Below are 12,116 nucleotides of genomic sequence, written 5' to 3'. Positions count from 1 at the left end.
GTCTCATTGGATCCTTCCCGCCACTCAGATCTTAGACTCTTAATACCTTCGTGGAAGGAACAGTTAGACGGCAGTACGGACTTTGTTGATTGGAGCAAACTGATCAATGCAGAAATGAGAGCTCCTTAACACACAGCGCGTTGGAGAACGATCGCATTCAGACGCAAGAGTCTGGCTGGCGTTCAAAAATAGTAAAACCACATCTAGTTTGAAATGAAATGAAGATGAAAATTAAATTTAAATCGATTTGCGCATGGAGCATATCTTTGGCCACAGTGCGTCAGGATGGCCGAGCGGTCGAAGGCGCTGCGTTAAGGTCGCACTCTCCTCTGGAGGCGTGGGTTCGAATCCCACTTCTGACATTCCCTTTTCCTCCACGTGGTTACGTTTCTCCAGCAATATTTGCAACACCAGGACGATCCAATACCTCCCATTCAATGGGGAAGCGGTGGCCTCCTGGAATGAGATTCCTGCTGATATTCGCACAGCAAGACCCCACAGGCAAAAGCCCAGTTCATCACTGGATAATCTGCTCATGACTCTATTTGAGGAATTAATAATGATCCCAGGATTCCTGGTAAATGTCTCGTCTCTTGTTGTAAATAGTCTGGCTGGTTGGATTGTCGAGGTGTCTCAGTCGACATCTCCCAGAAAACTCTTCTGCCGCCTTTACTGGATGAACGTCCTCCTGTTTGGACACTGAAGGGTTTTCTGGCTACTTGTTTGTGAAAGCAGCACCAGAAGCAGCTGTGGAGAGAGATTCCAGTCGCAAGGATGCAACTGTATAATTGGATCCTTCACGCCGCTCAGATCTTAGACTCTCAATATCTTCATGTGAGGAACAGGTCGGCGGGAGTTCGGTCTTTGTTGATTGCAGCAAACTGATCAATGCAACGACGCGAAGCTCCTTAACCCCCAGCGGCTTGGAGAAGGACGGCACTCAGATGCAGGACTCTGGCTGGTGTTCAAAAATAGGAAAAGCACAACTGATTAGAAATGAAATGACAATGAAGATAGAATTTAAAATTCTTCCGTGAGCGATGGTGGTATAATAGTGAGCATAGCTGCCTTCCAAGCAGTTGATCTGGGTTCGATTCCCAGCCATCGCAGAAAAAACTTATTTCGAAATTTTGGGCAGCAAGGTAGCACAGTTGTTTCACAGCTCCAGGGTTCCAGGTTCGATTCCCGGCTTGGGTCACTGTCTGTGCGGAGTCTGCACGTTCTCCCCATGTCTGCGTGAATTTCACCCCGGGTGCTCCGGTTTCCTCCCACAGCATTATGACGAGCAGGCGAGGGGAATTGGTCATGCGTAATTGCCCTTAGTGTCCAAAAAGCTAGGAAGGATTATTGGGTTGCGGGGTGAGGGTGATAGGATGGAATTGAGGTCTTTAGGGGATCGGTGCAGACTCGATGAGCCGAATGGACTCCTTCTGCACTGTATGTTCTATGTCTATTTGTGCACCGAGCATAACAGTTTCTGCAGCTCGTCAGGGTGGCCGACCGGCCGAAGGCGCGGCGTTAAGGACGCAGTCTCCTCTGGAGGCGTGGGTTAGAATCCTACTTCTGACATTGCCTTTTTTCCCACGAGGTTACATTTCTCCAAAAATTGTTCAACCCCAGGAATATCTCATACCTCCCATTCAATGGGGAAGCGGTGGCCTCGGGACGCGAGATTCGTACTTAAATTCGCACAGCAAGACCCCACAGTCAGAAGCCCAGTTCATGACTGGATGATCTGCTCAGTGACTCTGGATGAGGAATTAATACTGATCCCAGGACTCCGGGTAAATTTCCACTTCCATTGTTGTAAATAGTCTGGCTGGTTGGATTGTCGGACGTGAATCAGCTGGCTTCTTCCAGAAAGTTCTTCTGCCGGCTTTACAGCATGAACATCCTCGTGTTTGGCACTGGAGGCGTTATTCGGCTACTTGTCTGTGAAAGCAGCACCAGATGCAGCTGTGCAGAGAGATTCCAGTCGCCAGGATGCAACTGTCTCATTGGATCCTTCCCGCCACTCAGATCTTAGACTCTTAATACCTTCGTGGAAGGAACAGTTAGACGGCAGTACGGACTTTGTTGATTGGAGCAAACTGATCAATGCAGAAATGAGAGCTCGTGAACACACAGCGCGTTGGAGAACGATCGCACTCAGACGCAAGAGTCTGGCTGGCGTTCAAAAATAGTAAAACCACATCTAGTTTGAAATGAAATGAAGATGAAAATTAAATTTAAATCGATTTGCGCATGGAGCATATCTTTGGCCACAGTGCGTCAGGATGGCCGAGCGGTCGAAGGCGCTGCGTTAAGGTCGCAGTCTCCTCTGGAGGCGTAGGTTCGAATCCCACTTCTGACATTCCCTTTTCCTCCACGTGGTTACGTTTCTCCAGCAATATTTGCAACACCACGACGATCCAATACCTCCCATTCAATGGGGAAGCGGTGGCCTCCTGGAATGAGATTCCTGCTGATATTCGCACAGCAAGACCCCACAGGCAATAGCCCAGTTCATCACTGGATAATCTGCTCATGACTCTATTTGAGGAATTAATAATGATCCCAGGATTCCTGGTAAATGTCTCGTCTCTTGTTGTAAATAGTCTGGCTGGTTGGATTGTCGAGGTGTCTCAGTCGACATCTCCCAGAAAACTCTTCTGCCGCCTTTACTGGATGAACGTCCTCCTGTTTGGACACTGAAGGGTTTTCTGGCTACTTGTTTGTGAAAGCAGCACCAGAAGCAGCTGTGGAGAGAGATTCCAGTCGCAAGGATGCAACTGTATAATTGGATCCTTCACGCCGCTCAGATCTTAGACTCTCAATACCTTCGTGTGAGGAACAGGTCGGCGGGAGTTCGGTCTTTGTTGATTGCAGCAAACTGATCAATTCAACGACGCGAAGCTCCTTAACCCCCAGCGGCTTGGAGAAGGACGGCACTCAGATGCAGGACTCTGGCTGGTGTTCAAAAATAGGAAAAGCACAACTGATTAGAAATGAAATGACAATGAAGATATAATTTAAAATTCTTCAGTGAGCGATGGTGGTATAATGGTGAGCATAGCTGCCGTCCAAGCAGTTGACCTGTGTTCGATTCCCAGCCATCGCAGAAAAAACTTATTTCGAAATTTTGGGCAGCAAGGTAGCACAGTTGATTCACAGCTCCAGGGTTCCAGGTTCGATTCCCGGCTTGGGTCACTGTCTGTGCGGAGTCTGCACGTTCTCCCCATGTCTGCGTGAATTTCACCCCGGGTGCTCCGGTTTCCTCCCACGGCATAAAGACGAGCTGGTTCGGGGAATTGGTCATGCGTAATTGCCCTTCGTGTCCAAAAATGTAGGAAGGATTATTGGGTTGCGGGGTGAGGGTGATAGGATGGAATTGAGGTCTTAAGTGGATCGGTGCAGACTCGATGGGCCGAATGGACTCCTTTTGCACTGTATGTTCTATGTCTATTTGTGCACCGAGCATCACAGTTTCTGCAGCTCGTCAGGGTGGCCGAGCAGTCGAAGGCGCTGCGTTAAGATCGCAGACTCCTCTGGAGGCGAGTGTTAGAATCCTACTTCTGACATTCCCTTTTTTTCACGAGGTTACATTTCTCCAAAAATTGTTCAACCCCAGGAAGATCTAATACCTCCCATTCAATGGGGAAGCGGTGGCCTCGGGACGCGAGATTCGTACTTAAATTCGCACAGCAAGGCCCCACAGTCAGAAGCCCAGTTCATGACTGGATGATCGGCTCAGTGACTCTGGGTGAGGAATTAATGCTGATCCCAGGACTCCGGGTAAATTTCCACTTCCCTTGTTGTAAATAGTCTGGCTGGTTGGATTGTAGGACGTGAATCAGTTGGCTTCTTCCAGAAAGTTATTCTGCCGCCTTTACAGCATGAACATCCTCGTGTTTGGACACTGGAGGCGTTATTCGGCTCCTTGACTGTGAAAGCAGCACCAGATGCAGCTGTGCAGAGAGATTCCAGTCGCCAGGATGCAACTGTCTCATTGGATCCTTCCCGCCACCCAGATCTTAGACTCTTAATACCTTCGTGTAAGGAACAGTTAGACGGCAGTACGGACTTTGTTGATTGGAGCAAACTGATCAATGCAGAAATGAGAGCTCCTTTACACACAGCGTGTTGGAGAACGATCGCACTCAGATGCAAGAGTCTGGTTGGCGTTCAAAAATAGTAAAACCACATCTAGTTTGAAATGAAATGAAGATGAAAATTAAATTTAAATCGATTTGCACATGGAGCAAACCTTCGGCCGCCGTGCGTCAGGATGGCCGAGCGGTCGAAGGCGCTGCGTTAAGGTAGCAGTCTTCTCTGGAGGTGTGGTTCGAATCCCACTTCTGACAGTCCCTTTTCTTCCACGTGGTTACGTTCCTCCAGCAAAATTTGCAACACCAGGAAGGTCCAATACCTCCCATTCAATGAGGAAGCGGTGGCCTCCTGGAATGAGATTCCTGCAGATATTCGCACAGCAAGACCCCACAGGCAGAAGCCCAGTTCATAACTGGATGATCTGCTCAGTGACTCTGGTTGAGGAATTAATACTGATCCCAGGACTCCGGGTAAGTTTCCACTTCCCTTGTTGTAAATAGTCTGGCTGGTTGGATTGTCGGACGTGAATCAGTTGGCTTCTTCCAGAAAGTTCTTCTGCCGCCTTTACAGCATGAGCGACCTCCTGTTTTGACACTGAAGGGTTCTTTGGCTACTTGTTTGTGAAAGCAGCACCAGAATCAGCTGTGGAGAGAGTTTCCAGTCGGAAGGATGCAACTGTATAATTGGATCCTTCACGCCGCTCAGATCTTAGACTCTCAATACCGTCGTGTGAGGAACAGGTCGGCGGGAGTTCGGTCTTTGTTGATTGCAGCAAACTGATCAATGAATCAATGCGAAGCTCCTTAGCCCCCAGCGGCTTGGAGAAGGACGGTACTCAGATTCAGGATTATGGCTGGTGTTCAAAAATAGGAAAAGCACAACTGATTAGAAAGAAAATGCGAATGAAGATATAATTCAAAGCGGGTCTGTGAGCGATGGTGGTACAGTGGTGAGCACAGTTGCCTTCCAAGCAGTTGACCCGTGTTCGATTCTCGGCCATCGCAGAAGAAATTTATTTCGAAATTTTGGACAGCAAGGTAGCATCGTGGTTAGCACAGTTGCTTCACAGCACCAGGGTTCCAGTTTCGATTCCCGGCTTCGGTCACTGTCTGTGCGGAGTCTGCATGTTCTCCCTGTGTCTGCGTGAATTTCACCCCGGGTGCTCCGGTTTCCTCCTCCAGCCCATAGACGTGCAGGCTAGGTGAATTGGCCATGCAAAATTGCCCTTCGTGTCCACAAAGGTAGGAAGGATTATCCGGTTGCGGGATGAGGGTGATAGGGTGGAATTGAGGGCTTAGGTGGGTCGGTGCAGACTCGATGGGCCGAATGGCCTCCTACAGCACTGTATGTTCTATGTCTATGTCTATTTGTGCACGGAGCATAACATTTCACCCAGCTCGTCAGGATGGCCGAACTGTCTTGCTGGAGGCGAGGGTTCGAATGCCACCTCTGACATTAACTTTTCTTCCACGTGCTTACATTTCTCCAGCAAAATGTTCAGGCCCAGGAAGATCCAATACCTCCCATTCAAAGGGGAAGCGGTGGCCTCGGGACGTGAGATTCGTGCTTAAATTCGCACAGCAAGTTCCCACAGGCAGAAGCCAAGTTCATGACGGCATGATCTGCTCAGTAACTCTGGATCAGGAGTTAATAATGATCCCAGGACTCCGCGTAAATTTCCACTTCCCTTGTTGTAAATAGTCTGGCATGTTGTATTGGCGGATGTGAATAAGTTGGCTTCTCCCAGAATGTTCTTCTGCCGCCTTTACAGCATGAACATCCTCGTGTTTGGACACTGGAGGGGCTATTAGGCTACTAGCCTGTGAAAGCAGCACCAGAAGCAGCTGTGCAGAGAGATTCCAGTCGCCAAGATGCAACTGTATAATTGGATCCATCACGCCGCTCAGATCTTAGACTCGTAATACCTTCGTGTGAGGAACAGGTAGGCGGCAGTACGGACTTTGTTGAATAGAGCAAACTGATCAATGCAGAAATGAGAGCTCCTTAACACACAGCGTGCTGGAGAACGATCGCACTCAGATACAAGAGTCTGGCTGGCGTTCAAAAATAGTAAAACCACATCTAGTTTGAAATGAAATGAAGATGAAAATTGAATTTAAATCGATTCGCCGATGGAGCATATCTTTGGTTACAGCGCGTCAGGATGGCCTAGCGGTCGAAGGCGCTGCGTTAAGGTTGCAGTCTCCTCTGGAGGGGTGGGTTCGAATCCTACTTCTGACATTAACTTTTCCTCCACGTGGTTACGTTTCTCCAGCAAAATGTGCAACCCCAGGAAGATTCAATGGGTCAGCGGTGGCCTCCTGGAATGAGATTCCTGCTTACATTCGCACAGCAAGACCTCACAGGGAGAAGCCCAGTTCATAACTGGATAATATAAGAACTAGGAGCAGGAGTAGGCTATCTGGCCCCTCGAGCCTGCTCCACCATTCAATGAGATCATGGCTGATCTTTTGTGGACTCAGCTCCACTTTCCGGCCCGAACACCATAACCCTTAATCCCTTTATTCTTCAAAAAACTATCTATCCTTATCTTAAAAACATTTAATGAAGGAGCCTCTACTGCTTCACTGGGCAAGGAATTCCATAGATTCACAACGCTTTGGGTGAAGACGTTCCTTCTAAACTCAGTCCTAAATCTACTTCCCCTTATTTTGAGGCTATGCCCCCTAGTTCTGTTTTCACCCGCCAGTGGAAACAACCTGCCCGCATCTATCCTTTCTATTCCCTTCATAATCTCATATGTTTCTATAAGATCCCCCCCCTCATCCTTCTAAATTCCAATGAGTACAGTCCCAGTCTACTCAACCTCTCCTCGTAATCCAACCCCTTCAGCTCTGGGATTAACCTAGTGAATCTCCTCTGCACACCCTCCAGTGCCAGTACGTCCTTTCTCAAGCAAGGAGACCAAAACTGAACACAATACTTTAGGTGTGGCCTCACTAACACCTTATACAATTGCAGCAGAACCTCCCCAGTCTTAAACTCCATCCCTCTAGCAATGAAGGACAAAATTCCATTTGCCTTCTTAATCACCTGTTGCACCTGAAAATCAACTTTTTGAGACTCATGCACTAGAACACCCAGGTCTCTCTGCACAACAGCATGTTTTAATATTTTATCATTTAAATAATAATCTCTTTTGCTGTTATTCCTACCAAAATGGATAACCTCACATTTGTCAACATTGTATTCCATCTGCCAGACCCTAGCCAATTCACTTAGCCTATCCAAATCCCTCTGCAGACTTCCAATATCCTCTGCACTTTTTGCTTTACCACTTATCTTAGTGTCGTATGCAAACTTGGACACATTGCCCTTGGTCCCCAACTCCAAATCATCGATGTAAATTGTGAACAGTTGTGGGCCCAACACTGATCACTGAGGGACACCACTAGCTACTGATTGCCAACCAGAGAAACACCCATTAATCCCCACTCTTTGCTTTCTATTAATTAACCAATCCTCTATCCATGCTACTACTTTCCCCTTAATGCCATGCATCTTTATCTGATGCAACAACCTTTTGTGTGACACCTTGTCAAAGGCTTTCTGGAAATCCAGATATACCAGATATACCACATTCATTGGCTCCCCGTTATCTACCGCACTGTTAATGTCCTCAAAATATTCCACTAAATTAGTTAGGCGCGACCTGCCCTTTATGAACCCATGCTGCGTCTGTCCAGTGGGACAATTTCCATCCAGATGCCTCGCTATTTCTTCCTTGATGATAGATACCAGCATCTTCCCTACTACCGAAGTTAAGCTCACTGGCCTATAATTACCCGCTTTCTGCCTACCTCCTTTTTTAAACAGTGGTGTCACGTTTGCTAATTTCCAATCCGCCGGGACGGCCCCAGATAATTTTGGTAAATTATCACTAGTGCATTTGCAATTTCCCTAGCCATCCCTTTTAGCACTCTGGGATGCATTCCATCAGGTCCAGGAGACTTGTCTACCTTTAGCCCCATGAGCTTGCCCATCACTACCTCCTTGGTGATAACAATCCTCTCAAGGTCCTCACCTGTCATAGCCTCATTTCCATCAGTCACTGGCATGTTATTTGTGTCTTCCACTGTGAAGACCGACCCAAAAAACCTGTTCAGTTCCTCAGCCATTTCCTCATCTCCCATTACTAAATCTCCCTTCTCATCCTCTAAAGGACAAATATTTACCTTAGCCACTCTTTTTTGTTTTATGTATTTGTAGAAACCTTTACTATCTGTTTTTATATTCTGAGCAAGTTTACTCTCATAATCTATCTTACTCTTCTTTATAGCTTTTTTTAGTAGCTTTCAGTTGCCCCCTAAAGATTTCCCAGTCCTCTAGTCTCCCACTGATCTTTGCTACTTTGTATGTTTTATCCTTCAATTTGATACTCTCCCTTATTCCCTTAGATATCGACGGTCGATTTTCCCTCTTTTTACCGCCCTTCCTTTTTGTTGGTATCTACCTTTGCTGAGCACTGTGAAAAATCACTTGGAAGGTTCTCCACTGTTTCTCAACTGTTTCACAATAAAATATTTGCTCCCAGTCTATCTTAGCTAGTTCTTCTCTCATCCCATTGTAATCGCCTTTGTTTAAGCGCAAAACACTAGTGCTTGATTGTACCTTCTCACCCTCCATCTGTATTTTAAATTCCATCATATTGTGATTGCTCCTTCCGAAAGGTTCCCTAACTATGAGATCCTGAATCAATCCTGTCTCATTACACAGGACCAGATCTAGGACCGCTTGTTCCCTCGTAGGTTCCACCTAGGAAACTATCGTGGATACATTCTATAAACTCCTCCTCAAGGCTGCCTTGACTGACCTGGTTAAACCAATCAACATGTAGATTAAAATCCCCCATGATAACTGCTGTACCATTTCTACATGCATCTGCTATTTCATTGTTTATTGCCTGCCCCACCATAATGTTACTATTTGGTGGCCTATAGATTACTCCTATCAGTGACTTTTTCGCCTTACTATTCCTGATTTCCACCCAAATGGATTCAACCTTATCCTCCATAGCACCGGTGTCACCCCTTACTGTTGCCCGGATGTCATCCTTAAATAACAGAGCTACACCACCTCCCTTACCATCCACTCTGTCCTTCCGAAAGGTTTGATACCCTCGGATATTTAACTCCCAGTCGTGACCATCCTTTAACCATGTTTCAGTAATGGCCACTAAATCATAGTCATTCACGACGATTTGCGCCATCAACTCATTTACCTTATTCTGAATAATACGAGCATTCAGGTAAAGTACACTTACGTTGGCTTTTTTACCTCTGTTCTGAATCTTAACACCTCGATCAGTAACCTATCCTAAGTTATATTTCCTCTTAACCTTTCTCCTAATTTTCCTTGTCATCGAACCCATATCTTCCTGTAACAACCTGCCGCGTCGCTTAACATTAATGTTTTCACTTCCCGTTTTATTTCTTCTATTATTCGTGGTCCTATTCACTGAGCTCCCCTCAGTCACTGTACCTTGTACTGTCGCCCTTTTTGATTTTTGACTATGGCTTCTCTGCCTTACACTTTCCCCATTACTGCCTTTTATTTCTGTCCCTGTTTTACAACCTTCCAACTTCCTGCATCGGTTCCCATCCCCCTGCCACATTAGTTTAAACTCTCCCCAACAGCTCTAGCAAACACCCCCCCCCCCCCCCCCTAGGGCATCAGTTCCAGTACTGCCCAGGTGCAGACCGTCCGGTTTGTACTGGTCCCACCTCCCCCAGAACCGGTTCCAATGTCCCAGGAATTTGAATCCCTCCCTCTTGCACCATCTCTCGAACCACGTATTCATCCTCTCTATCCTGACACTCCTACTCTGACTAGCTCGTGGCACTGGTAGCAATCCTGAGATTACTACCTTTGAGGTCCTACTTTTTAGTTTTCCTCCTAGCTCCCTAAATTCAGCTTGTAGGACCTTGTCCCGTTTTTTACCTATATCGTTGGTGCATATGTGCACCACGACAGCTGGCTGTTCACCCTCCCCCCCCCCTCCAGAATGTCCTGCAGCCGCTCCGAGACATCCTTGACCCTTGCACCAGGGAGGCAACATACCATCCTGGAGTCTCGATTGCGTCCGCAGAACCGCCTGTCTATTCCCCTTACAATTGAGTCCCCTATCACTATAGCCCTGCCATTCTTCTTCCTGCCCAGCTGCGCAGCAGAGCCAGCCACGGTGCCATGAACCTGGCTGCTGCTGCCTTCCCCTGGTGAGCCATCTCCCTCAACAGTATCCAATGCGGTATATCTGTTTTGCAGGGAGATGACCGCAGAGGACACCTGCACTGCCGTCCTACTCTTGCTCTGTCTTTTGGTCACCCATTTACTATCTCCCTCAGTACCTTCCACCTGCTACTTGTTTCTAGCTTGAAATTAAATGACGATGAAGATAGAATTTTAATCGATTTGTGCACGCAGCATATCTTTTGCGACAGCGCGTCAGGATGGTCGAGCGTTCGAAGTCACTGCGTTAAGGTCACAGTCTCCTCTGGAGGCATGGGTCCGAATCCCACTGCTGATATTAACTTTTCCTCCACGAGGTTACATTTCTCCAGCAAAATGTTCACCCCAGGAAGATCCAATGCCTCCCATTCACCGGGGAAGAGGCGGCCTCAGGACGTGAGAATCCTGCTTAAATTGGCACAGCAAAACCCAACAGGAAAAGATCAGTTACTGACTGGATAATCAGATCTGTGACTCTGGCACTCAGATACAGGGTTCAAAAATAGTAAAAGCACATCAAGTTTGAAATGAAATGACGATGAATATAGAATTTAAATCGCTTTGTGCATTCCACTGAAACAATTTACCATTTCCTCCGAAGCAAAGCTTATTTTATCAAGTCAATGTGCTTCTTAATTCCTGTTAAATTTTGTTTCCTTGCTGATGTAAAATCAAAAGAAAGACTTTTTGTCCCTTGGTTTTATATCGGGATCACTGGGTCAATTTGGTTCTTTCTGGTTTGGTGGCGTCCACTGCGAACAGAACAATAGACATAAGTGAGCAGTCTTTACAAATAGAAGAGTCGAGCACAAGGGCAATGCCGCTATGCAGATTCTTCATAAAATCCTGAAAGAGAAATAGAAAATGTTGGATAACTCGACTGGTATGGCAACATCTGTGGAGAGAGAAAGACAGTTACAGTTCCGAATCCAGTACGACACTCCCTCCCATTCTCTGTTTCCATCTCCATAGCTGCTGCCAGGCCTGTTAAGGATTTCCAGCATTTTCTGTTTTTATCACGGGATTACACGCCAGCTCTAGGCGGCTGTCATGGGCACGGTGGGCGGAATGGACTCATCCTGATCTGTAACCATTTTTTGATTCTCTAAACAAGAGTTAGCAACGGGAAGTATCCAATTGGAGAGTTGCACCCTGGCGTATGTAATCTCCCTCCACAGCTGCTACCGGTGCTACTTTCACAGACATGTAGCTGAAGAACACCTCCAGTGGACAAAACAGAAGGAAATTCATCCAGTGGAGGCGACAGAGAAGGATTGTGGAAGAGGTCAACTGAGTCACCTCGACTGTACTGTGGACAGCCGAAGAACTGATGTCAAGGAGCGGTTAAGCTCCAAACATGACCTTCGCCCCTCCCTCCTTTTCCTCCAAACTGCTCCCGAGTTCAGTCAATGAGACCATATCGATCGCACAGATGTTATAAAGTCCTTGCAGGGCTCGGCGGGGGTTTGAACCCGGGACTAATCGCATTTTACCGATCAGAAGACCTTAAGCGAGAATCATACCCCTAAATCAACGAACAAGCCGGAGATCAGTATTCCGCTGAAACCATCTCACCATTACCTCCCAAGCAAAGCTTATTTTATCAACTCAACGGACTTCTTAATTCCTGTTGAATTTGGTTTGGTTGTTAAAGTAAAATCAAAAGGAACTCCCTTTTGCCCCTTGCTTTCCTTATCGGGATTATTGGGTAAATTTGTTTTTTTCTGGTTTGTTGGCCTCCACAGGGAACAGAACAATAGACAGAAGGGACACGTCTT

General features: G+C 46.8%; 5 non-coding genes across 5 annotated transcripts; all 5 read left to right on the top strand.

Moving 5' to 3' along the window:
• The first annotated feature begins 279 nt into the window (after positions 1-279).
• trnal-aag (transfer RNA leucine (anticodon AAG)) lies at positions 280-362 on the top strand. The gene has a single exon. It is a non-coding gene; the product is annotated as a tRNA-Leu (tRNA).
• Positions 363-1,037: 675 nt separating this feature from the next.
• Positions 1,038-1,109, top strand: trnag-ucc (transfer RNA glycine (anticodon UCC)). The gene has a single exon. It is a non-coding gene; the product is annotated as a tRNA-Gly (tRNA).
• A 1,161-nt stretch (positions 1,110-2,270) lies between these two features.
• On the top strand, positions 2,271-2,353 carry trnal-aag (transfer RNA leucine (anticodon AAG)). The gene has a single exon. It is a non-coding gene; the product is annotated as a tRNA-Leu (tRNA).
• Positions 2,354-5,021: 2,668 nt separating this feature from the next.
• Positions 5,022-5,093, top strand: trnag-ucc (transfer RNA glycine (anticodon UCC)). The gene has a single exon. It is a non-coding gene; the product is annotated as a tRNA-Gly (tRNA).
• A 1,154-nt stretch (positions 5,094-6,247) lies between these two features.
• Positions 6,248-6,330, top strand: trnal-aag (transfer RNA leucine (anticodon AAG)). The gene has a single exon. It is a non-coding gene; the product is annotated as a tRNA-Leu (tRNA).
• The last annotated feature ends 5,786 nt before the right edge of the window (positions 6,331-12,116 follow it).

This window comes from Scyliorhinus torazame, chromosome 24 (genome assembly GCF_047496885.1).
Source record: "Scyliorhinus torazame isolate Kashiwa2021f chromosome 24, sScyTor2.1, whole genome shotgun sequence".
Lineage (NCBI taxonomy): Eukaryota > Metazoa > Chordata > Chondrichthyes > Carcharhiniformes > Scyliorhinidae > Scyliorhinus > Scyliorhinus torazame.
The sequence above is the reverse complement of the archived record's forward strand: the minus strand, read 5'-3'. Positions and strand labels throughout refer to the sequence as shown.